Raw genomic sequence first — 24,291 nt, 5'->3', positions numbered from 1 at the left:
ACCTAACACATGGGTGTCCTCGACCCATAATGGAAAAAAAAGGGTGTCCCTGACGAACACTTGGACGACTTTACCTGGTTCTTTTTTTCTTACGACCAAGCCTCAAAAAGATGGCCGAACGGACCAGATGACCACCGGAGGGAATCGGGGATGACCTCCCCTTACTCCCCCAGTGGTCATTAACCCCCTCCCACCCTCCAAAAAAAATTTAAAAAATATTTTTTGCCAGCCTCTATGCCAGTTTCAAATATCATACCCAGCTCCATGACAGCAGTATGCAGGTCCCTAGAGCAGTTTTAGTGGGTACTGCAGTGCACTTCAGGCAGGCAGACCCAGATCCATCCCCCCCTATCTGTTACACTTGTGGTGGTAAATGTGAGCCCTTCAAAACCCACCATAAACCCACTGTAACCTCATCTAGGTGCCCCCCTTCACCCCTTAGAGCTATGGTAGTGGTGTACAGTTAGGGGTAGTGGGTTTTGGGGGGGCTCAACACACAAGGTAAGGGAGCTATGTACCTGGGAGCTTTTTCTGAAGTTCACTGCAGTGCCCCCTAGGGTGACTGGTTGGTGTCCTGGCATGTCAGGGGGACCAGTGCACTACGAATGCTGGCTCCTCCCACGACCAAAGGGCTTGCATTTGGTTGTCCCTGAGATGGGCGTACTCAGTTTCCATTATCGCCAAAAATCAGAAGCAACCAACTCTAAGGACAACCATCTCTAGGGACGACCTAAATGTCAAGATTTGGGCATCCCCACCAGTATTATCGAAACGAAAGATGGACACCCATCTTGTTTCGATAATACAGGTTTCCCCGCCCCTTCGCCGGGACGTCCTGCGAGGATGTCCTCAGGAAAACTTAGGCACCCCTTTCGATTTTGCCTCTCCACGTGGTCATGCTAAAAAGTATGTAGCTTCACCGTGTTTAAAGATAATCTCATTCCACTCAGCACAGCACATAAATGTAAATAGTAACAGCATATCAAGCTGCAAAATTTCACACTGAAATTCCAAGTGGTTGCTGAGAAAACAGCAACGAATTTTAGAGGGTTACTGTTTTTTGCTTCATCCTGTAGATGTAGAAGGGAAAGTCTGAAAGAACTCACAAGTGGAAGATTTTTATTTATGTATTATTAGGGAAAAAAGGGAATTGGGACTTGATATACTGCCTTTCTGTGGTTTTTGCAACTACAAAAGTGGAGTGGCCTAGTGGTTAGAGTGGTGGACTTTGGTCCTGGGGAACTGGGTTCGATTCCCACTGCAGGCACAGGCAGCTCCTTGTGACTCTGGGCAAGTCACTTAACCCTCCATTGCCCCAGGTACAAATAAGTACCTGTATATAATATGTAAGCTGCATTGAACCTACTATGAGTGGGAAAGCGCAGGGTACAAATGTAACAAATAATATATTCAAAGCAGTTTACATATATTCAGGTACTTATTTTGTACCAGGGGCAATGGAGGGTTAAGTGACTTGCCCAGAGTCACAAGGAGCTGCAGTGGGAATTGAACTCAGTTCCCCAGAACCAAAGTCCACTGCACTAACCTAGGCTACTCCTCCACTAGGATTTATTTACTGCCTTTTTGGAGGAATTCACTCATATATTTTATCACTTCATATACAATTTTGTTTTTACTATTAGAAATAACAGGTTTATTTTCTTTTTCTTAACTCCATGACTCAGTTGTGTGCAGAGGATAACAGAGAGGGGGTCTGCACAATATACCCATATTTAAAAAGTGGGCCACTGATTTTCAAAGCCTCTGTACCCAGTTAAATAAGGAAAATTATCCACCCTCAACTCAGTTAAAATTATGTGTGCTCTCCTCAAATTCCAAGGTTGTATCCTGGGACATGTTCAGATTGCAGACGGTTATTTTCCCACAAAATGTACCTCCAAGAAACAGAGGGTGAGTGACTGAACATACAATCTACTTCAGCACTATTCAGAGAAGCACACATATACCAAAAAGTCATATGTGAAAAGAAGCCACTGTTTTGCACCAGAAAATACTTTCTTAAATTTTCCTGATATCAAAAACCCAGAAAATGTTGGAGTGACTCTCACCTGCACTTACAATCTGGAAGTGAAGACAAGTCAACAGAAGGATAAAGCCACGATGAGAAAAGAGAGCTCTTCTCCAAGAAGTTTCATGAAAATCCATCTCTAGGACCTCTGAAAATAATACAATCATATTACCAACAATACAGTGAAATTAAGCTACACTGATATCAAGAGAAGTTGAGGCTCAGGGACAGAATGTTCCAGCATGACATCTCCAATTGTGTGTGCATGTATGTGTATGTGTGTGTGTGTGGGGGGGGGGTATCTCAATCCTGGAATAGAGCAGGGTTTACTGATATAGTGTTATAGAGAACGAATGGGAGAGCTGCTGCAACTGCCAGTCTTGATCTAGGCCTGTGCCTGAGATCACCCCACAGGTGCAGCAATACTTCTTCTGTAAGTCTGTAGCATGGGGCCTTTCAGCAATTGTGCATTGACAGAACTTGTGATGCCCTCTGCCTTGCATAGGTTTTCATAGTGACAGGAAGCTTGTGCCAGAAAAGGTGGGGCATTTCAGGGCTTGCTAGTGCACAAGTGCTGGAAGAGTCCACGCTGGAAATTACTACTACTACTACTACTTAACATTTCTAAAGCGCTACTAGGGTTACGCAGCGCTGTACAATTTAACATGGAAGGACAGTCCCTGGTCAAAGAGCTTACAATCTAAAAGACGGGTGTACAACCTAAAGACAAGTGTACGATCTAAAAGACAGGTGTAAATCTAAAGACAAGTGTACAGTCAAAAGACAAGTGTAGAGTCAATTACTTAGTGTAGTGTAGTGTAAATTACTTAGAGAAGAAGCAATGTTCCAGCTGTGGGGCTAAATAAAGTACAGCGGTGGATGTAAGAGGGCACATAAGAGAAGGGAGGAGCCAGGCAAGGGTAATGCAGGAGGGGAAGACACCATTTCTAGTGATTCCAGGAGGGACCATTCTCCCCCCCCCCCCCCCCCCCCCTCCACTTTTGCTTATAGATGCCCATAACAGAAATCCAACCATATATCTTCAGTACCAGAATGGTGTGGTCAAATGCTTTGCTCTGGGCACACCTGGTTTTATAAAATGAGGTTTATGTTAGATTTGATGATGGAAATTTACTTTTGAAAAATTTTGTGAAAATGATAACACAGTCCTGCAGCACCATCATCCTATATTTAGAGGCAGGTGCCCTGTAGGGCTACAGGTACACGTATCTTGCCGATATATTTCTGAAGGTTCTTTGGAGAGAAGACCATCTCTTCACCCTGCACATGGTCTCATATCCCATACTCAGTACACACTCCATCACTAAGTGGCAAAACTGCCCTCACTCCCCTTCTGTAACTCTACTGAGAAGTTCGGGGGAGGGTAGTGAGGTTTACCAGAACAATTGGAAGTGTTCGGGGAGTTTATTCTACCTCGTGTTCAGTCTTCTAAGAATAGTCTCTCTGCAGTCTCAGGAAGTTCAGATCCCACAAGATATGTTGAATCTCCGACTCCTCTCCTTCATAATCAAGAAGTTCTGAAATGTAAAACAGGAAACATGTTAGTAAACATTTAGATGGACAAATTAACAAAACATTATGAATACAAGGATGTCAGACAGTGTTTTTCCTAAGTTTTACAGTACAAATATAAATTTTATCACCTTAAACCTGCTTCTTTTCCTTCTCTGTCTGAAAGTGAAAGTAAACGTTTGTGGTTTGTACTTTAACCTTGCTGTAAACTTATGCAGGTGTGGCTCTATAATCAGACCAACTGACACAGAAGTCTCAGGTAGCAGCTTTCAAGGAGTGGCAAATAATAGCAAAATAGAATTTGAATCAACCACAGCAGAAGAGCCTGCTCTCAGGCCAGCCTGCTGCCCTGTAGGTATTTATCCCTCAGCTGACTCAGAGTGTGCCCTTCCAGTCAGTCATCTCTCCTTCCACCTCCCTGACCCAGGGCCGTAGAGAGACTGGGCCAGGCCCCGGGGCCCCACCCCTGCCCTCCCAAGGTCATCGTCATCGCCGCCCCCCTCTGTCCACCACCAGACGGGCCCCCCTGAATTCAAATCATAGCACCTCATCTCGACCTTGCTCCGTGTGAAAGAAGGGCAGCAGCGGCAGTCTGCAGATCGCCTCCCTTTGGGCCTTCCCTCCCTGTGTCCCGCCCTCATCTGACATAACTTGCGCGAGGGCGGGACACAGGGAGGGAAGGCCCGAAGGGAGGCGATCTGCAGACTGCTGCTGCTGTGCTTCTTCCACACGGAGCGAGGTCGAGGTGAGGCGCTATGATTTGAATTTAGGGGGGGCCCAGCCTGGTGGTGGATGGAGGGTGGAGGATGGAGGGAGGTGGGTGGAGAGGACTGCGGCATCTGGTCCCCCTTGGAGGCCTGGGCCCGGAGAATTTTGTCCCCCCTGCCCCCCCTCTTGGCGGCCCTGGGCATCTCTCTTTCCATCCCTCCCCAACCTGGTGTGGCATCTTTCCTCCCACCCTCCTTAATCTACTTTCTCTTGCTCTCCTGCTGTCTAAAGATTGCTGCATCCTGACTCCCACCCTCTCCAATGTAACTTCCTGTTTCCTTAGATGCAAGATGCAGAGAGTGAAGACTCCAGGGCTAGCAGTAGGCAGCAACTGAATTGCTGCCATCATCCCAAGACATCAACTGCTGGTAGACTAGAGAGGAGGGAGAGGGAAGGAGAGATGCCGGACCATGGGCAGAGAGAGGAGAGAGAGATTCTGGTCAACAGGAGGGACAAATGTGTTAGATTTGGGAGGGGGAGAGATGCTGGATAATATGAGGCAGGGAGGGACTGATATTGTACTTGTAGACATAGGAGCCAACTTTCCAAAATGATTGGGGTGCTAAATTTTTTTTTTTTTTTTTACAGGTGGTTCATTCCCCTCCCATGGTACCTTAACATCACCCCCCATACCTTAACATCCTGTCTGCTGCAGTCTTCACCTGGGCAGTGGCAGTTCCACTCATAGGCTGCCTGCAACCTGCACCAGGACTTCTTCCCTGAATAGTCCCGCTCCTCAGTCCCCCTGTACTGTGCAAATATAAGGAGATGCAAATTTCAAAAACGGACATATTTCAATCACTATACTATAGGTTAACAAATACAAATAAAACAAAAAATGGAAAATATGATATAATTTTATTGGACTAAATACATTTTCAATTAGCTTTCAGAGGCCAAAACCTCTTTCCTCAGGTCAGGACAGTATACTGCTGTTACAGTATTCTGTTCTGACACGAGAAAGGAGGGTTTGGTCTCCAAATATTAGTCAAAAATGTATTAAAATTAGTCCAATAAAGATATCACCTTACTTCCATTTTCTGTATTCATTAACACAGCTACCACACTACTTTATCCTAAACTAAAAATAAAATTCATTTTTTCCTACCTTTGTGGTCTGGCTGTTTACTGTTTCTAATTGTGTTGGTCCCAGTCAGGGCTGGTCTTAGGCCGAGGCGACCGAGGCGGCCGCATAGGGCCTCGTGCTTAAGGGGGCCCCGCGCGGCGCACCTCAACTCTGCCTCCGCTCCATCCCGCTCCCGCACCAGCGCTCACAGTCCCATAGGCACCCCAGCCAAGCTGTGTGACCTGCTCCGCCTGCCTCCTCCTCATGTAGCCCTGATACGCCAAAAGAAAATTGTATTTTCTGCCGTCGCTGCCGCCTACCCCCCGCTGAGCCCACCCTCAGCTCCCAGACAGCCCTCCATCCTTTCCGTTCCTGTCGGGGCTGCCCAGCATTTAAACTTTTTTATTTTAAGTTGCAGCGACGGCTCACCTCCAGCCTTTCATTTGCCGCTCAATGTGCCGCCTTCCTCTGATGAGGTATTTCCTGTTTCTGCGAGGGCGGGACACTGAGTGAGAAGGGAAAAGCTGGAGGTGAGACATCGCTGCAACTTAAAAAGGTTTAAACGCTGGGCGGCCACGGCAGGAATGGAGTGGAGAGGAGGGCTGTTGGGGAGCTGAGGGTGGACAGGTGGGGCTGGGTAGCACCTCAAACTCGGGGGCTGGGACAAGTCGACATGGATGGCAGGGGAGGACAATAGGAGGCAAAGGAGAATCAGACATGGATGGGCGGGGAGGGCAGGGAAGAGAGGAGAGTTGCTGGACATGGATGGATGGAGGGGAGGGAAGACTGAAAGGAGATGCACATGGATGGAGGAGAGGGAAGAGAGGAGAAATCTGGACATAGATGGAGTGGAGGATAGGGAAGAGAGGAGAAATGTTTGGCAGGAATGGAGGGAAGGAAACACAAAGGAAGGAGATGCACATGGATGGAGGGGAAGGGAGAGAGGAGAAATGCTGGACATGGATGTAGGGAACGGGAGGAAAGTAGATGCACATGGATGGAGGGGAGAGAGGAGAAATGCTGGATATGGATGGAGGGGAAATTGCTGAATTTAAGGGCTGGATCGGAACACTTTGATGGCAGATGCTGAAACTGGAGAAAGGATAGGGACAGGGCTACAGATGGTAGACAGGACACATAAGGACACAGGAGGATGGTGGACATGGTGAGAGAAAAAATATCAAATGGAAAGAGGACATTGCATAAAACAGAAGACACTGGGACCAAAGCTAATAGAAAAACTAAATGATCAGACAACAAAAGTAGAAAAAAGTATTTTATTCAGAATTTATTAATTGGAATATGTCAGCTTTTGGAAATGTGCATCTGTGATATTTTGCATGTAAGTTTCAATTTTTCTAGTATTGCTGCATGCTGAGTCTGACTTCTTGAGGTAACTTTCCAGTTCAGTATTTTGCCTTCATATCTGTTGTGTCATGTGTTTTTCATGTGTGATCAAGGTGCAGTATTCTGCTAGCGTGTAGTATTTGCAGCCCTTTTTGTTTTTGTTTTCACTAGGTTGTGTACTGGTGTTTTAGAGCCCGGTTTGATGGGTTACAGAGTAATAGGGGAATTTGAAAGTACTGGATCTTTTCTTAATTAATATTTTCCTTTATTCTCCTTTGTTATGAGAATTGGAATTATTAATTGTAGTGGACTTGAACTAAATAATTTCTGGGGAGGGGGGTTTCATGATAGCATTGTGCTTATTATTTCAATCAGTTTTTCTGTACAAGTTTAGCTTCATTTGTCTTTATTTGAAATTTCATAAAATATTTTCTAAAAATTGAATAATCTTATCAATGGGGTGGAGCTAGGGTGGGGGCGGGGCTAGGATGGGGCCCCACCAAATTGGTCTGCACAGGGCCCCACACTTGCTAAGACCAGCCCTGGTCCCAGTCTCTTGTTTCTTCTTTCCTCGATCTTAACTATCCCCCCTTTCCTTCCAGCATCTGCCCCCTCTCTTCCTCCTTTCCATCCAGCGTCTACCCCCTCTCTCTCCCTTTTCCATCCAGCGTCTGCCCCTCTCTTCCCCCTTTCCATGCAGCATCTATTTTCTCCATCCATGTGTTGATTTTCTCCTCTTTTCCCTTTCCCTCATCTCCGTCAGTATGCATCTTCTTCCTCTTTCTTCCCTCCCCTCCATCCATATGCATCTCCTTCCTCTCTCTTCCCTCTCCTCCATCCATGTCCAGCATTTTTCCTCTCTCTCCGCCCCTCCATCCATGTTCAACTCACTTCTACTACTACTACTACTACTACTTATCACTTCTATAGCGCTACAAGGCATACACAGCGCTGTACACTACACACAAAAAGACAGTCCCTGCTCAAAGAGCTTACAATCTAGATAAGACAGGAGACAGACAGAACAATTAAGGGTAAGGGAATAAAGAGGTGAGGATAAAAGGACAGGGCAAGTGAGCAGTGGTTAGTAGTGGTTCCTCTCCATTCTCTCATCTATTGCCCTGCTAATCCTCCCATCCCATGGTGGGGTAAGTCTAGTGACACCTCCAGCAAAGAGGTGTAATAATTATGCAGTATGCTTCAGTCGCAGTAAAAAAAAGACTTGAATGAATGTGTATAGGAGCCCAATGAAAGAGGCTTGAAGAGGCTAAGCCTTCCCAGCCCTATTAAATCAGCATCTTCCTTCTCCTCTCCCCCCTTCTGCCACTTCCACCGCTGCTGCTTAAAACAGAAAAGAGGCACAGGGCTGCTCTGTGTCGCCCACTGCTGGTCCGGTAGGACATAGAGTCTCTAAGGGGATAAGACCAGCAGTGTAGCACATAGAAACAAGAGCCCCACACTCAGTGGTGAATGTGGCGGAGAGGGGGATAGAAGATGCTGAATTAGAGTGAGTTTGGAAGAACAGAAGATGGACTGTAGAGGATGAGGAATACAGAGAATGCTGACATGGGGGGGGGGGGTAGAGTGGAACAGGAGATGCTGGATAAGGGGACACAGGAAGAGAAGGGTGAGAGGGGAGATAGTAAGGCTCATGGGTGGAGAAAGGAAGGCTAGGGTGATGCTGGATGCAGAGGAGTGAACATGGTGATGGAAAGATGCTACAAACGAAGGGTAAATAAGGTGGGGAGTAAGACACAGGGACGATGCTGAATCAGGAGGATGTAGAGAGACAGAGGAATAAAGCAGGACGGGGGGGGAATATGAAGACAGAGGGGCTAGGCTGGATGGAGGAATGAGAGAGAGAAGATATTACATAGTAACATAGTAGATGACGGCGGAAAAGACTTCCTCTCTCTTCCCTTCCCTCCATCCATGTCCAGCTCCTCTCGCCCCTCCATCCATATGCATCTCATCCTCTGTCTTCCCTCCCCTCCATCCATGTCCAGCATTTCTCCTCTCCCCTCCATGTGCATCTACTTCCTCCATCCATGTGCATCTCCTTCCTGTCTTCTCTCTCCTCCACACATGTCCAGCATTTCTCCTGCCCTCCCCTCCATGTACAGCAACTCTCCTCTCTCCCCTGCCATCCCCTCCATCCATCCATGTCCAACAACTCTCCTCTCCCTGCCCTCTCCTCCATCCGTATCCAGCAATTCTCCTCTCTCTCCCCTGCCCTCCCCTCCATGTCCAGCGATTTCTTCTCTCTCCCCTCCCCTCCCATCCATGTCCAGCGATTTCTTCTCTCTCCCCTGCCCTCCCCTCCATTGATCCATGTCCAGCAAGTCTCCTCTCTCCCCTGCCCTCTCCTTCATTCATATCCAGCAATTCTCTTCTCTCCCCTGCACTCCCCTCCATGTCCAGCGATTTCTCTCTCCCCTCTCATCCAATTCCAGTGATTTCTCCTCTCTCCCCTGCCCTCGCCTATCGCCATCCATCCATGTCCAACAAGTCTCATCTGTCCCCTGCCCTCCCCTCCGTGTCCAGTAACTCGCCCCAAACATCACCTGCCTCTTTTCAGCCCCCCCCCCCAAGTTCCAGTCCCAACCTCAGCCCGACCTCTTCTCCCACAACAGTCCTCCATCCTCGTCTTCCTGCCACCCAGAATTTAAAACTCATTTTACCTCGGGTCCCGGCAGCAGTGAAAGGCGAGCAGGCTCGCCTTCAGCCTTCCCTTCTCTCTCAGCTCTGGTCCCACCCTCATTTCCTGTTTCCGCAAGGGCAGGACCAGAGCTGAGAGAGAAGGGAAGACTGAAGCTGAGCCTGCTCGCCTTTCACTGCCACCATGATCTGAGGTAAAATGAGTTTTAAATTCTGGGCAGCAGGAAGGTGAGGACAGAGGACTGTTGAGGGAGAAGAGGGCGGGCAGGTCAGTCTTGGGTTGGAACCAGAAATTCTGACGGCTCGTTCTGGTTGGGTGATGGCGGGCTAGAAAATATTGGGGGTGCTCGAGCACCCACAGCACCCACGGAGTCGGCGCCTATGCTTGTAGAGAGAAAGGAGAGATGTTGGACTGGGAGTCAAAGAGAGGTAAGGAGATTTGTTGGTGGATGGGGTTGAAGGGCAGAAGGGAGGGAGGGAGGGAGGGAGAAATATTGGAGATGGAGAGGCAGAAAGAAGGAAGAAATGGTGGGGGATGGGGTGGACAGAAGGGAGAGAGAATGTTGGGATGATGGAAACAAGGGGCAGAATGAAGGGAGGGAGGGAGAAGTGTTGGAGAGTGGGGGTGGAAGGTAGGGAGAGATGTCAGCATTGGCTAGATGCTGAGTGTGGAGTGGAAAAGTCAGAAAGCTGTTAGGCTTCAAGGATGGCAGGAGAAGGAGAAAGAGAGGGATGAGATGCTAGGAATGATGGAGCAATGCAAGAGAGGCTATGGGAGGGTTGTCTTTTAAAAAGCAGAGGATCTGAAGTTGATGGTGTCTTTGTTGGCAGATGAGCAAGGAGTGCTCTACTTATCACTCCATGAACATTGCCTTTCTTGATTTGTTATTTTAATGACCTCTGATGTAGGCTGTAGCTGAAACTTGGCTAAGTCGGGTTCTTCTTCAATAAAATTGGATGCATGATTTCTCTGATGGTTTCTTACTAGACTACCCCTGCTGGTGCTGCTCCTGCTACTTTTGTCAGTGGAAATTGGGTCACACAGGCTATGCACTGGGCCTTTTAGATACTTTTGGCCTCACATCTGTTTTGTTTTTCTTTTTTGAGGTGCCCATGTTTACACTGCTTTGTCTCTGAATCCCCCTGACACAGCTAGAGACCTTCACCCACCCCCTTATCAGTTAGTACTAAGGAGAGAAACAAGCTCTTTTTCTGTGTAAGTACACATATTACTCTGGCCAGGCTCTGTTCAAATGTGCATGTTCTGATTGGTCATCCTGGTCTAGTCCTGCCCCATCTGGGCTGGGTCAGAGCAAGAATATAACTGCACTATGCACTGGTATTTTTTAGGGAGAAATCCTTTGGAGCATTTTTATTTCTTTTCTTTGGCTTTTTGTTCTGATATTCCATCTCTTTGCACTGTGGAGATATAGCTAAGTCTATGCAGGCAGGCCCTTCATTACCCCCTCTCCGTGCATGGGAGGTTAGAGACTGCAATGAATACTGTCAACCTGAAACCACTTCGAAGCTATGTGAGCTGATTATTCTGCTGGCATCACATTAAAGGCATCTATTATATCCTATTTTCTGGGTGACTGTGAGTCTGTAGTCTATGCACATAGTAAGGGTGGACCAAATAACCCTCCAGCAGCCAAAAGATGAACCCGACTTGGGATGAAATTCAAATCAGTTTAACAAGGTGAAAACAAAACAGAAATAAAAGAAAGCAAATAAGACATAAATAGTTTAAACAAATACATCTACTATAATAAAACTCACCCTCAACGTTCTGAAGACAACATTCTGAAGTCACTCAGTCACTCCCTGAAGGGTTCATGGATTCATGGTGGTGAAGCCACAACACTGACCATGTCTCTCTGCCCCGCCCTCGCATGACGGACCAATCAGAAAAAACACCCTCAACATTCTGAAACACAAAGGACCATCACAACACCGTTCCCAGGCAACACTAGGCAACGTAAGACGGACCAATCAGAGGAAACTACGTGACAATAAGGGAGGAGCATTCCCCAGCAGAATGGCTCATTATCTGTGCAGCACGGAGAGCACAGAACCACCGCTGGAACGAGAGAAGAATATTCCTGCTGTGGGTATGTGCAAAAATAGACCGGGGGGGGGGGGGGGGGAGAAATTTTTAAATGCCTAATGCCAGTACTGAAGAGTGCCAGAGGGCCTATAGCACAGACTATATTTGGGATCGCTTGACATGGAGTCAGAGGAGCCGGAAATCAACGTGCCCGTCACCATCTGGGACGTGGGCGAACAGGACAAGCTGCAGCCCAGCTGGAAGGATTACCCGCGACCCAGTCAGCAGCAAACAGCGACCAAGGACAGCACAGCACATCCCCCAACCCCCAAGCAAAAAACAAAACAAAACAAAAAAAGGCACATATCAACAACCTGCACACACACCGCACCCTCACACACTCACACACACACACACAAATAACTCTGTGACACTTACACACACACACAAAAAAACCCACATGCTAGCGCCCGTTTCATTGGTTTCGGAAACGGGCCTTTTTTACTAGTCTTGTGATAATATCCCAGGGTCCTGGGTCCCTTGAGCCCTTCTATCTCTTGGTCAACACTCCCAGCCTTGTAGTTTACATGAGTTCAGGTCAAGGCCACAAAGTGAAACACTCCTGGTTTTCTTCCTTTATTCCAGCCCAGCAGTTTTAACACTAGTGTAACACACAAAAGGAAAACAGCAAACTGATAGTGTCCAAACCCAAAAGACTTCTCCAAGTCTTTGTCCCCTTTACTTGCTCACCAGGAGCGTCCAGTCCCACTTCAAAGGTGCTCAACAAGTTTCTTTCTGCAGTCTGCTCCCTTCACTATTGAGGGCTGGCAGCACCCCGCTCCAAGAAGCTTCTTTCTGTGGCTTCCCACAACTGCCTTATGCAGTATCTGGAAATCCTTTAGCAGGCTTCCTATTCAGTTCACCACCCTCTGCTTCACAGCCAGAGTTAGGGTTACCTTCCTCCCTACACTTCATAACCTCCGGATGGGAGAGAGCAACACCTTCGTCTTCCCAGGTGCTCTCTTTCCTCTCTGACCTTCTACCTCAAGCCTGCCTATTTTCAGCTGGGGTCTGGGGATGAGACAGGGGCGTAGCTACATGGGGCCAAGGGGGCCTGGGCCCTTATAGATTTGGCCCTGGACCCCCCTGCCGACGACCCTCTCGACCCCCCCTCCCGCCGCCAACGCGCCACCGCCTACCTTTGCTGGCTGGGGACCCCAACCTCCGCCAGCCGATGTCCTCTTCCTTCCTTCCTTCCTTCCTTCCTTCTGTTTCTGAGTCTGACGTCCTGCACGTTGTACGTACAACGTGTTGACTCAGAAACAGAACGAAGGAAGGAAGGGAGGACCTCGGCTGGCGGGGGTTGGGGTCCCCCGCCAGCAAAGGTAGGCGGCGGTGGCGGGTTGGTGGCAGGAGGGGGGTCTGTATGAACCAAAAATGTCTGCACCACGAGGTCGCCGATTTTCCTCCACTCTCCGCCAGCCGCCCGAGTTGGGGCCCCACCTCCACCCTGAACTAGGACGCTGACTCCACCAGGCCCCGACTCTCCAAGAGCGCCCAACAGCAGCCCTCCGATTCCGCTACCCTACGCTGCTCTCAAGCTCCTCCGCTGCGGCCTACCCTCTCACCAGTCCGTTGCTCCCTATGATCGCTGTATCCACCCGTCTGCCGCAGCGGCTTCTCTTTTCTAAAAGCGCCAGACCGCCACTCCCGCCACACGCCATCAAGGGCACACTCACTTGATCTCTCCGCTGCTCTAATTCTTCACCTCCGTATCTTCTCCTGCCCTCCAATGTCTCAGCCCTTAATCCCTGGCGATCTCAGTCCTCGCACTAGGCAGGCTCGGGTATCCTCCCATTATTTGGGTGCAGTGTCTCGGAGGGACTCGGGACACGACCTTCTACTAATCCGCCATCTTGGATCTCCCCCCTGTTTTCTATCTTTTAGCCAGTTTTTAATCCACAATATGACACTCCGGCTTATTTTTGAAAGAAAAGGACACCCATCTTTTGACACAAATCGAGAGATGGGCGTCCTTCTCTCAGGGTCGCCCAAATCGGCATAATCGAAAGCCGATTTTGGGCGCCGTCAACTGCTTTCCGTCGTGGGGACGACCAAAGTTCACGGGGGCGTATCGGAAGCGTAGCGAAGGTGGGACTGGAGCGTGCTTAACACATGGGCGTCCTCGGCCGGTAATGGAAAAAAGAAGGGCGTTCCTGACGAGCACTTGACTGACTTTACTTGGTCTATTTTTTCTTGTGACCAAGCCTCAAAAAGGTGCCCAAACTGACCAGATGACCACCGGAGGGAATCGGGGATGACCTCCCCTTACTCCCCCAGTGATCACTAACCCCCTCCCACCCTAAAATAAACTTTAAAAATATTTTTTGCCAGCCTCTATGCCAGCCTCAAATGTCATACCCAGCTCCCTGACAGCAGTATGCAGGTCCCCGGATCAGTTTTAGTGGGTGGAGTGCACTTCAGGCAGGTGGACCCTGGCCCATCCCCCCCCCCCCACCTGTTACACTTGTGGTGGTAAATGTGAGCCCTACAAAACACACCAGAAACCCACTGTACCCACATCTAGGTGCCCCCCCTTCACCCCTATGGCTATGGTAGTGTTGTACAGTTGTGGGGAATGGGTTTTGGGGGGCTCAGCACCCAAGGTAAGGGAGTTATGCACCTGGAAGCAATTTATGAAGTCCACTGCAGTGCCCCCTAGGGTGCCCGGTTGGTGTCTTGGCATGTGAGGGGGACCAGTGCACTACGAATGCTGGCTCCTCCCAAAACCAAAGGGCTTGGATTTGGTCGTTTCTGAGATGGGCGTCCTTGGTTTCCATTATCGCCGAAAACCGGGGACGACTGTCTCTAAGGACAACCATCTCTAAGGTCGACCTAAATGTTGAGATTTGGGCGTTCCCGACTGTATTATCGAAACGAAAGATGGATGCCCATCTTGTTTCTATAGTATGGGTTTCCCTGCCCCTTCGCCAGATCGTCCTGTGAGGACGTCCTCAGGAAAACTTGGGCGCCCCGTTCGATTATGCCCCTCACTACCTCCTATCCCATGACTCTCTAATTTGCTTTGGAGTCTTTCATGAGGTACTTTTTCAAATGCCTTTTGAAAATCCAGATACACAATATGACCCACTCACCTTTATCCAGTTGTTTGTTCATCCCTTCAAAGAAATGTAATAGATTGGTGAAGCAAGATTTGCCTTCACTAAACTGATGTTGGATTTGTCTCATTAATCCATGTTTTTTAATATGCTCTACAGTTTTGTTCTTTATAATAGTCTCTGCCATTTTGCCTGTCACAGACGTCAGGCTCACCGGTCTATAATTTCCAAAATCTCCTCTGGAACCTTTTTAAAAAATTGACGTTAAATTGGCCACCCTCCAATCTTCCGAAACCATGCTCGATTTTAAGGATAAATTACATATTACTAACAATAGTTCCGCAAGTTCATTTTTCAGTTCTATCAGTAGTCGGGGATGAATACCATCCAGTCCAGGAGATTTGCTACTCTTCAGTTTGTCAAATTGACAAATTACATTCCCCAGGTTTATAGAGATTTTATTCAGTTTCTCTGACTCATCAGCTTTGATTACCATTTCTGGTACTGGTAACTCTATCAAATCTTCCACAGTGCTATGGCTGTCTTCCCTGAGTGCCCCTCTTATCCCTCGATCATCTAGCGGTCCAACCGATTCTTTTGCTGGCTTCATGCTTTTAATATACCTAAAAAATTTTTACTATATGTTTTTACCAACACAATCGTTTTTTCAAAGTTTCTCTTTGCCTTCCTTAGGAGTAGCCTAGTGGTTAGTGCAGCAGACTCTGATCCTGAGGAACTGGGTTTGATTTCCACTGCAGCTCCTTGTTACTCGGGGTAAGTCACTTAATCCTCCTTTGTCCCAGGTACAAATAAGTACCTGTATATAATATGTAAACCGCTTTGAATGTAGTTGGAAAAACCACAGAAAGGCAGTATGTAAGTCCCATTCCCCTTCCCCTTTCCCATTCAACTTGCCATGCCTTATGCTGTTTTTTTATTATTTTCACCCACCCTCCCCTAGGACAACTCTTCATTTATAGTCAGTTATTTTAATTAGGGTAAAAAGCAAGGAGTGCTCTTACAGAGTTTTAAATACATTTCATTACCATCTAAGAAGGAAACACTAAATAAATCACACAATATACTATCTTGCTTATAATCAAAAGAGAAAAACGCCTATATTGCGACCCAAATCGAGAGATGGGCGTCTTTCTCCCGTGGGCGCCCAAATCGGTATAATCGAAAGCCGATTATGGGCGTTTCCAAATGCAATCCGTCACGGAAACGGGTAAAGTTGACTGGGGGCTTGTTGGAGGCGTGGTGAAGGCGGAACTGGGGTATGGTTATCGGTCGAGGAAAGATGGGCGTCTTTAGCTGATAATTGAAAAAAAGGCGTTTTTACCGCGATTTTGGGTCACTTTTTTTTTTACCCTTTTTTCACGAACAAGTCCCCAAAAAGTGCCCCAACTGCCCAGATGACCACTGGAGGGAATCGGGGATGACCTCCCAGGACTCCCCCAATGGTCACTAACCCCCTCCCACCAAAAAAACCCACTTTAAAAACTTTTTTCCCAGCCTGTATGCCAGCCTCAAATGCCGTACCCACCTCCATGACAGCAGAATGTGTTCTATCCTCTGACTGCCTTTCCCTGGTTCTGATTTGGCTCTTGGGTGAGTGTGACACCTTTCTGTTATGCGCACTGCAGTCACATCAGCAATGCATTGTGGTGAGTGTAGGGTATTGGGCTCCGTAATTCCACTAGCTTGTGGCAAATGCTCATGATGTTAGTAGTTGGTAGGCTGTACTCCCATGGTGCTTTTCCCCCTGCTAACTGGGTCAGAGGGTGTCCATGAGGTAGTGGCCATTTTTGTAAGCCAGTTTTAGATCCCTTTCATGTGTTAGCGTCGTTACAGAACTTATTTCTTACCTTGAATGTGGCTGAAAGAGGGCATTGTACAGCATTCTGCCAGCTCTGACCTACTGCTAATCTCAGTACCAGGGAGACTCTTTGCCAGTGGGGCACAACCTGTGATCTGCAGTTAACTGTGAGTAAGCGTGCTTATTCCAATAAAGGATGTTTTCGGAAAGATTAGTCTTCAGGTGTCAACTGGTGTGCCAAGGTTATACAGCAGCAACAACTCCTAGAGGCCTGCGTGTATGCAGGTCCCTGGAGCACTTTTAGTGGGTACCGCAGTGCATTTAAGGCAGGCGGACCCAGGCCCATCCCCCCCTACCTGTAACCAGGGGCGTATCTGAACTGCGGCGGTAGGGGGGGCCAGGGCCAGAGAGGGGGGGCACATTATAGCCCCCCCCCCCCCCGCCGCCGCCGCCGCCGCCGCCGCCATTGCCGATCCCCCTCCCCCCAGCCGCTGCCATTGCTAACCCTCCCCCTCCGTTGCTCGCCTACCTTCGCTGGCGGGGGACCCCAACCCCCGCCAGCCGAGGTCCGCGTCCTCCTGCCGCTGCCGGCTGCCTTTGGTCCTTTCATTCTTCCATTGAAGCTGGCGCCGACGAAAAAGTTTCTTTTGAATCTGACGTCGCTGCACGTTGCACGTTGTACGTGCAGGACGTCAGACTCAGAAACAATTTCTGAGTCTGACGTCCTGCACGTACAACGTGCAGCGACGTCAGACTCAAAAGAAACTTTCGTCGGCGCCAGCTTCAATGGAAGAATTAAAGGACCAAAGGCAGCCGGCAGCGGCAGGAGGACGCGGACCTCGGCTGGCGGGGGTTGGGGTCCCCCGCCAGCGAAGGTAGGCGAGCAACGGAGGGGGAGGGTTGGCAGCGGTAGGGGGGTCCAGGGCGAAATCTGCGGGGGCCCAGGCCCCTGAGGCCCCACGCAGATACGCCCCTGCCTGTAACAGTTGTGCTGGTAAATGGGAGGTCTCCAAAACCCACTGTACCCACATGTGGGTGCCCCCTTCACCCCTAAGAGCTATGGTAGTGTTGTACATTTGTGGGTAGTGGATTTTGGGGGAGGGGGTTGGGTACTCAACACCCGTGGTAAGGGAACTATGCATGTGGGAGCTGTTTCTGAAGTCCACCGCACTGACCTCTAGGGTGCCCAGTTGGTGTCCTGGAATATCATGGGGTCAGTGTACTATGAATTCTGGCCCCTCCCATGACCAAATGGCTCGGATTAGGACGTTTTAGAGTGGGGCATTTTTAGTTTCCATTATTGCTTAAAAAAAACAAACACCCAGCTGAAAAACGTCCATTTTTTCGAAAATACGGTCTGTCCCATCTCTTCATGTACCCGTTTTCAGACATAGACGCCCATGGAGATAGGCGTTCGTGTTCGATTATGCCCCTCTATATAAACCAAAAGACACTTTTATATTAGGCTAATATCCTTAATACTGTAGCAAGTTTTAAATTATTGAAAAACTCAAAAACACTAAGATGGAGTCAGCAGTCCAGCAGCGAGAGGGGTGCTATCTAGTCTTTTGCATTCAGTGTCACATTTATGATTATCTCCCAGTTGGTGAGATGTCATATGTGTGTGCCCGATGCAAAGAGCTCCTAGCTCTTAGAGAACGTGTCCGTTCTCTTGAGGCTAGAGTAGCAGACTTGGTGGAGCTGAGGGAGACAGAGAGGTACATAGAGGAGACCTACAGGCAGTGATGTGCTGGAGCCGGCTCTGTCCGGCTCGCAAGAGCCGCTTGTTCAATTTTGACAGCTCTTTCGAGCCGGTTGTTGTTGGGGGCGAGCCGGCTCCATTAGGGGAGGTAAGCATGGCAGGAGGGCGCCATCACAGGCCATGCTTACCTCCCCTGCCGCTCCGAAACATGGTAAACGATGTCCTTCGCCCCCACCCTCCCGCTGCTGCTCCCATCTGACTTTTTAAATTACCTCCGTCGAAACCGCTATTTAAAGCCCTGCTGCGTGCAGGCCATCTCTCCAGGCTTCCCCTGCTTGCTTCAGTGACGTTCGCGCCCATAGTCCCGCCTTCTGACGTCATTTCCTTTTTCCGCGAAGGCGGGACTAAGGGCACGAACATCACCGAAGCAAGCAGGGGAAGCCTGGAGAGACGGCCTGCACGCAGCAGGGCTTTAAATAGCGGTTTCGACGGAGGTAATTTAAAAAGTCAGATGGGAGTGGGAGGGGAGGGTGGGGGCGAAGGACATCGTTCGCTGGACATGTTTGGGAGCGGGAGGGAAGGGCAGGGGGGGAGGAGAATCACTGGGTATGGATGGGGAGAGGGGGGGCAGGGGAGAGATTTGCTGGGCATGGATGGGGAGAGGGGGGGCAGGGGAGAGACTTGCTGGGCATGGATGGGGAGAGGGGGGCAGGGGAGAGACTTGCTAGGCATGGATGGGGAGAAGGGGGCAGGGGAGAGATTTGCTGGGCATGGATGGGGAAAGGGGGGCAGGGGAGAGACTTGCTGGGCATGCATGGGGAAAAGGGGACAGAGGAGAGATTTGCTGGGCATGGATGGGGAGAGGGGGCAGGGGAGAGACTTGCTGGGCATGGATAGGGAGAGACTTGCTGGGCATGGATGGAGAGAGGGGGGCAGGGGAGAGACTTGCTGGGCATGGATGGGGAGAGGGGGAAGGGGAGAGACTTGCTGGGCATGGATGGGTAGAGGGGGGCAGAGGAGAGAGGAGAGTTTCAGGACATGGATGGAGGGGAGAGCAAGAGAAATTCTGGACATGGATAGAGGGGAGGGAAGGGAGAGAGAAGAAATGCTGGACATGGAGGGAAGATAGAGGAAGGAGATTAGATGAGGGAAAAGGAATTGAGGCGAGAAACTGCACATGGATGGAGAAAATAGGAAGAAGCTAGATCCACTGGACAGTCAAGTCTGCGGAGGACCAGAAATGAAGAAGAAAGGAGGAAAGAAAAGAAATAAATGGAAAGGAAGCCCTGGAAATGGAGTCAACGGAACAGATAGAGAGCAGCAGAATCAGATACTGGACCAGCATGATCAGAGAAACAAAGTCACCAGACAACAAAGGTAGAAAAAAATAATTTTATTTTCATTATAGTGTTTGGAATATGTCCACTTTGAGAAATCAGGTGCTGAACGTTAAAAGTTTATATTTATTTACTTATTTATTGCATTTTATCCCATATTAAACATGAATTAGATTGGAACCTGGGATCATTTAATTTTTTTTCCTGGAGAGAGTAATGCATTGCCCCCTCCCCCCGGCTATGGCCAGCTCTGCAATTTTGGGGGGCGCCGAGGTGGACGGGGGGGGGGGGGGGGGGCGCCGAGGTGGACGGGGGGGGGGGGGGGGGGGGGGCGCCGAGGTGGACGGGGGGGGGGGGGGGGGGGGGCGCCGAGGTAGACCGGGGAGAGAGCCTGTTGTTAAAAATTTACCAGCACACCACTGCCTACAGGGATGTTGTAGAGAAGTCCCACCTCCAGTCTGGTAGCCCTTGTGCTACCCTGGAGGAGGGAGGTCTCCTAGAAGGAGAGCATCACCCTGGTGAAGTAGGAAGTACTCCTGTAGCCAGGACCTGCCCACCAGGGGATGTACTATCCTCTCGCACCGAGGATATATCTCCAAGTGCTGCCCGGGAGGGAAAGGTTAGGACAGCTGTTGTAGTTGGTGATTCGATCATTAAGCATATAGACAGCTGGGTGGCTGGAGGACGTGAGGATCGCCTGGTGACTTGCCTGCCTGGTGCGAAGGTGGCGGACCTCACGCGTCACCTAGATAGGATTCTAGATAGTGCTGGAGAGGAGTCGGCTGTCTTGGTACATGTGGGTACCAATGACGTAGGAAAATGTGGGAGAGAGGTTCTGGAAGCAAAATTTAGGCTCTTAGGTAGAAAGCTCAAATCCAGATCCTCTAGGGTAGCATTTTCTCAAATGCTACCTGTTCCACGCGCAGGGCCCAAGAGACAGGCAGAGCTCCGGAGTCTCAATGCATGGATGAGACGATGGTGCAGGGAGGAGGGTTTTAGATTTGTTAGGAACTGGGCAACATTCTGGGGAAGGGGGAGCCTATTCCGAAAGGATGGGCTCCACTTTAACCAGGGTGGGACCAGGATGCTGTCGTCGGCTTTTAAAAAGGAGATAGAGCAGCTTTTAAACTAGAAATGGGGGGAAGGCCGACAGTCGCTCAAGAGTGCATGGTTCAGGATAAGGTATCTTGCAAAGATATCTCACAAACAGGGAAGATAGGGTTTCTGGATAGTGAGGTTGCACAACAGACCGTGGTAGGCCAGGTGCACTTAAATACAACTAAAAATCAGACAAAAGATGGCAAATCAGTAGTGTCCAGTACTAAGCATCATACAAATAGGAACAACAAACATACTTTGAAATGTCTATATGTAAATGCTAGGAGTGTAAGAAATAAGATGGGAGAGTTGGAATATATTGTACTAAATGAAAAATTGGATATAATATGCATTACTGAGACCTGGTGGAAGGAGGATAACCAGTGGGACACTGTCATACCGGGGTACAAAGTATATCGTAGTGATAGGGTAGACCAGACTGGTGGAGGGGTAGCATTGTATATTAACAAGAGCCTTGACTCAGATAGATTACAAATTCAGCAGGACACAAATCACACCCTTGAATCATTGTGGGTTGAAATTCCATGTATAAAAGGGAAAAGGACGGTGATAGGAGAGTACTACAGTCTGCCTCGCCAGGATGAGCAGGTAGATGCAGAAATGATAAAAGAAATCAGAGACGCAAACAAAATAGGCAATGTGATAATAATGAGTGACTTCAATTATCCAAACATAGACTGGGTAAATGTAATATCGGGACACGCTAGAGAGGTACAATTCCTTGATGAAATCAAGGACAGCTTTATGGAGCAGCTGGTGCAGGAGCCGACGAGAGAAGGAACAATTCTAGACTTGGTCCTTAGTGGAGCTCATGATCTGGTGAGGGACGTTATGGTACTGGGGCCACTTGATTACAGTGATCATAATATGATCAGTTTTGATATCAACCTTGAAGTAACTATACACAGGAAGTCAAATACATTAGCGTTTAACTTTAAAAAAGGAGACTATGATAAAATGAGAAGAACGGTGGAAAAAAACTTAGGGGGACAACTGAGAGGGTAAGAACTGTACAACAGGCATGGGCGCTGTTCAAAAATACCATCCTGGAGGCGCAAGCCAAACATATTCCACAAATTAGAAAAGAAAGACGGAATTCCAAAAGACAGCCGGCCTGGTTGAAAAGTGAGGTGAAGGAAGCTATTAGGGCTAAAAGAACTGCCTTCAGAAAATGGAAGAAGGAACCGTCTGAAAATAACAAGAAGCAGCATAAGGAGTGTCAAAGCAAATGCAAGGCGCAGATAAAGAAGGCCAAGAGGGATTACGAAAAAAAGATAGCATTAGAGGCAAAAAAGCATAGTAAAAAATTTGTCGGTATATTAAAAGCAGGAAGCCGGCAAAAGAATCGGTTGGGCCGCTGGATGACCGAGGGGTAAAAGGGGCGATCAAGGAAGACAAAGACGTAGCAGAGAGATTGAATGAATTCTTTGCTTCGGTCTTCACCGAGGAAGATTTGGGTGGGATATTGGTGTCGGAAATGATATTTCAAGCGGACGAGTCGGAGAAACTTACTGACTTCATGGTAAACCTAGAGGATGTAATGGGGCAGTTTGGCAAACTGAAGAGTAGCAAATCTCCTGGACCAGATGGTATTCATCCTAGAATACTGATAGAACTGAAAAATGAGCTTGCGGAGCTACTGCTAATGATATGCAATTTATCCTTAAAATCGAGTGTGGTACCGGAAGATTGGAGGGTGGCCAGTGTAACGCCCATTTTTAAAACAGGTTCCAGGGGAGATCCGGCTAAATGGCAGATGACGTTTAATGTGAGCAAGTGCAAGGTGATGCATGTGGGAAAAAAGAACCCGAATTATAGCTACGTCATGCAAGGTTCCACGTTAGGAGTTACGGACCAAGAAAGGGATCTGGGTGTCGTCGTCGATAACACACTGAAACCTTCTGCTCTGTGTGCTAAGAAAGCGAATAGAATGTTGGGTATTATCAGGAAAGGTATGGAAAACAGGTGTGAGGATGTTATAATGCCGTTGTATCGCTCCATGGTGAGACCGCACCTTGAGTATTGTGTTCAATTCTGGTCGCCGCATCTCAAGAAAGATATAGTAGAATTGGAAAAGGTGCAGCGAAGGGCGACTAAAATGATAGCGGGGATGGGACGACTTCCCTATGAAGAAAGACTAAGGAGGCTAGGGCTATACAGCTTGGAGAAGAGACGGCTGAGGGGAGACATGATAGAGGTATACAAAATAATGAGTGGAGTGGAACAGGTGGATGTGAAGCGTCTGTTCATGCTTTCCAAAAATACTAGGACTAGGGGGCATGCGATGAAACTACAGTGTAGTGAATTTAAAACAAATTGGAGAAAACTTTTCTTCACCCAACGCATAATTAAACTCTGGAATTCGTTGCCGGAGAACGTGGTGAAGGCGGTTAGCTTGGCAGAGTTGAAAAGGGGATTAAACGGTTTCCTAAAGGTCAAGTCCATAAACCGCTACTAAATGGACTTGGGAAAAATCCACAATTCCAGGAATAACATGTATAGAATGTTTGTACGTTTGGAAAGCTTGCCAGGTGCCTTTGGCCTGGATTGGCCGCTGTCGTGGACAGGATGCTGGGCTCGATGGACCCTTGGTATTTTCCCAGTGTGGCATTACTTATATGTACTTATGGTTCCTTCTTCCATTTTCTGAAGGATTTGCTTTAAGCTCTAATAGTTTCCTTCACCTCACTTTTTAACCACGCCAGCTGTCGTTTGGTCTTTCTTCCTCCTTTTTTAATAGATAGAATATATTTGGCCTGGGCTTCCAGGATGGTATTTTTGAACAGCATCCACGCCCGATGTAAATTTTTGACCTTCGCAGCTGCCCTTCTAAGTTTTTATTTTTCACCGTTCTTCTCATTTTATCAGTCTCCTTTTTGAAAGTTAAATACTAACGTATTGGATTTCCTTTGTGTACTTATTCCATAGCCGATATCACATCTGATCATATTATGATCACTGTTAGCAAGCGGCCCCAGCACCATTAGCTCCTGTACCAGATCATGGGCTCCACTAAGAACTAGGTCTAGAGTTTTTCCTTCTCTTGTTTGCTCCTGTACTAGCTGCTTCATAAAGCAGTCCTTGATTTCGTCAAGGAACCTTACCTCCCTAGCATTCCCTGTTGTTATTTTACCCAGTCAGTATCAGGGTAATTGAAATCACCCATTATTATTGTATTGCCCAGTTTGATAGCCTCCCTAATTTCTGATAACATTTCTACATCTGCCTATTCATCCTGGCCAGGTGGATGGTAGTACACTCCTATCACTATCCTTTTCCCCTTTACACATAGAATTTCAATCCATAGGGATTCCAAGTTGCAGGGCTGGTCTTAGGCAGGGGCGACAGGAGCGGTCGCACAGGGTCCCACGCCTCCAGGGACCCTATTGTGCTTCCTGTCGCTCCCTGCCATTGATCCTCAGCTTCTTTCCTTCCAGCCACCCTGCGTTTAAAAAGTTGCAGCAGCAGTGAAAAAGCAAGTTCGCCTTTATCCTTTAAGCCTTCCCCTTTTCTCTCAGTGTTCACTGTGCTGCCTTCGCGGAAACTGGAAATTGCATCAGAGAAAGGCGGAACAGTGTATACTGAGAGAGAAGGATAAGGCTTAAAGGCTAGAGGCGAGCCTGCTTTTTCGCTGCAGGTGCCGCGACTTTTTAAACACAGGGCTGCTGGAAGGAAAGGAGGGCTGTGGAAAACTGAGGGCACAGATGTGGCTGGGGCTGGGAACTGAAACTCAGGGGCTGAAAAGGG

General features: G+C 48.4%; 1 long non-coding RNA gene across 1 annotated transcript in view; it reads right to left on the bottom strand.

The window, feature by feature from the left end:
• Positions 1 to 3,738, bottom strand: part of LOC115466356 — a 36,087-nt gene extending 32,349 nt beyond the window's left edge. The window contains exons 1-3 of the long non-coding RNA XR_003941538.1: positions 3,694 to 3,738; positions 3,464 to 3,567; positions 2,070 to 2,177 (exon numbers count right to left, since the gene is read on the bottom strand). This is a non-coding gene — a long non-coding RNA (uncharacterized LOC115466356). The remainder of the gene's footprint in view (positions 1 to 2,069; positions 2,178 to 3,463; positions 3,568 to 3,693) is intronic.
• Between the last annotated feature and the right edge of the window lie 20,553 nt (positions 3,739 to 24,291).

This window comes from Microcaecilia unicolor, chromosome 3 (genome assembly GCF_901765095.1).
Source record: "Microcaecilia unicolor chromosome 3, aMicUni1.1, whole genome shotgun sequence".
In the NCBI taxonomy this organism is placed as follows: domain Eukaryota; kingdom Metazoa; phylum Chordata; class Amphibia; order Gymnophiona; family Siphonopidae; genus Microcaecilia; species Microcaecilia unicolor.
Note: the sequence above shows the minus strand (reverse complement) of the source record. Positions and strands in the feature narration are given on the sequence as shown.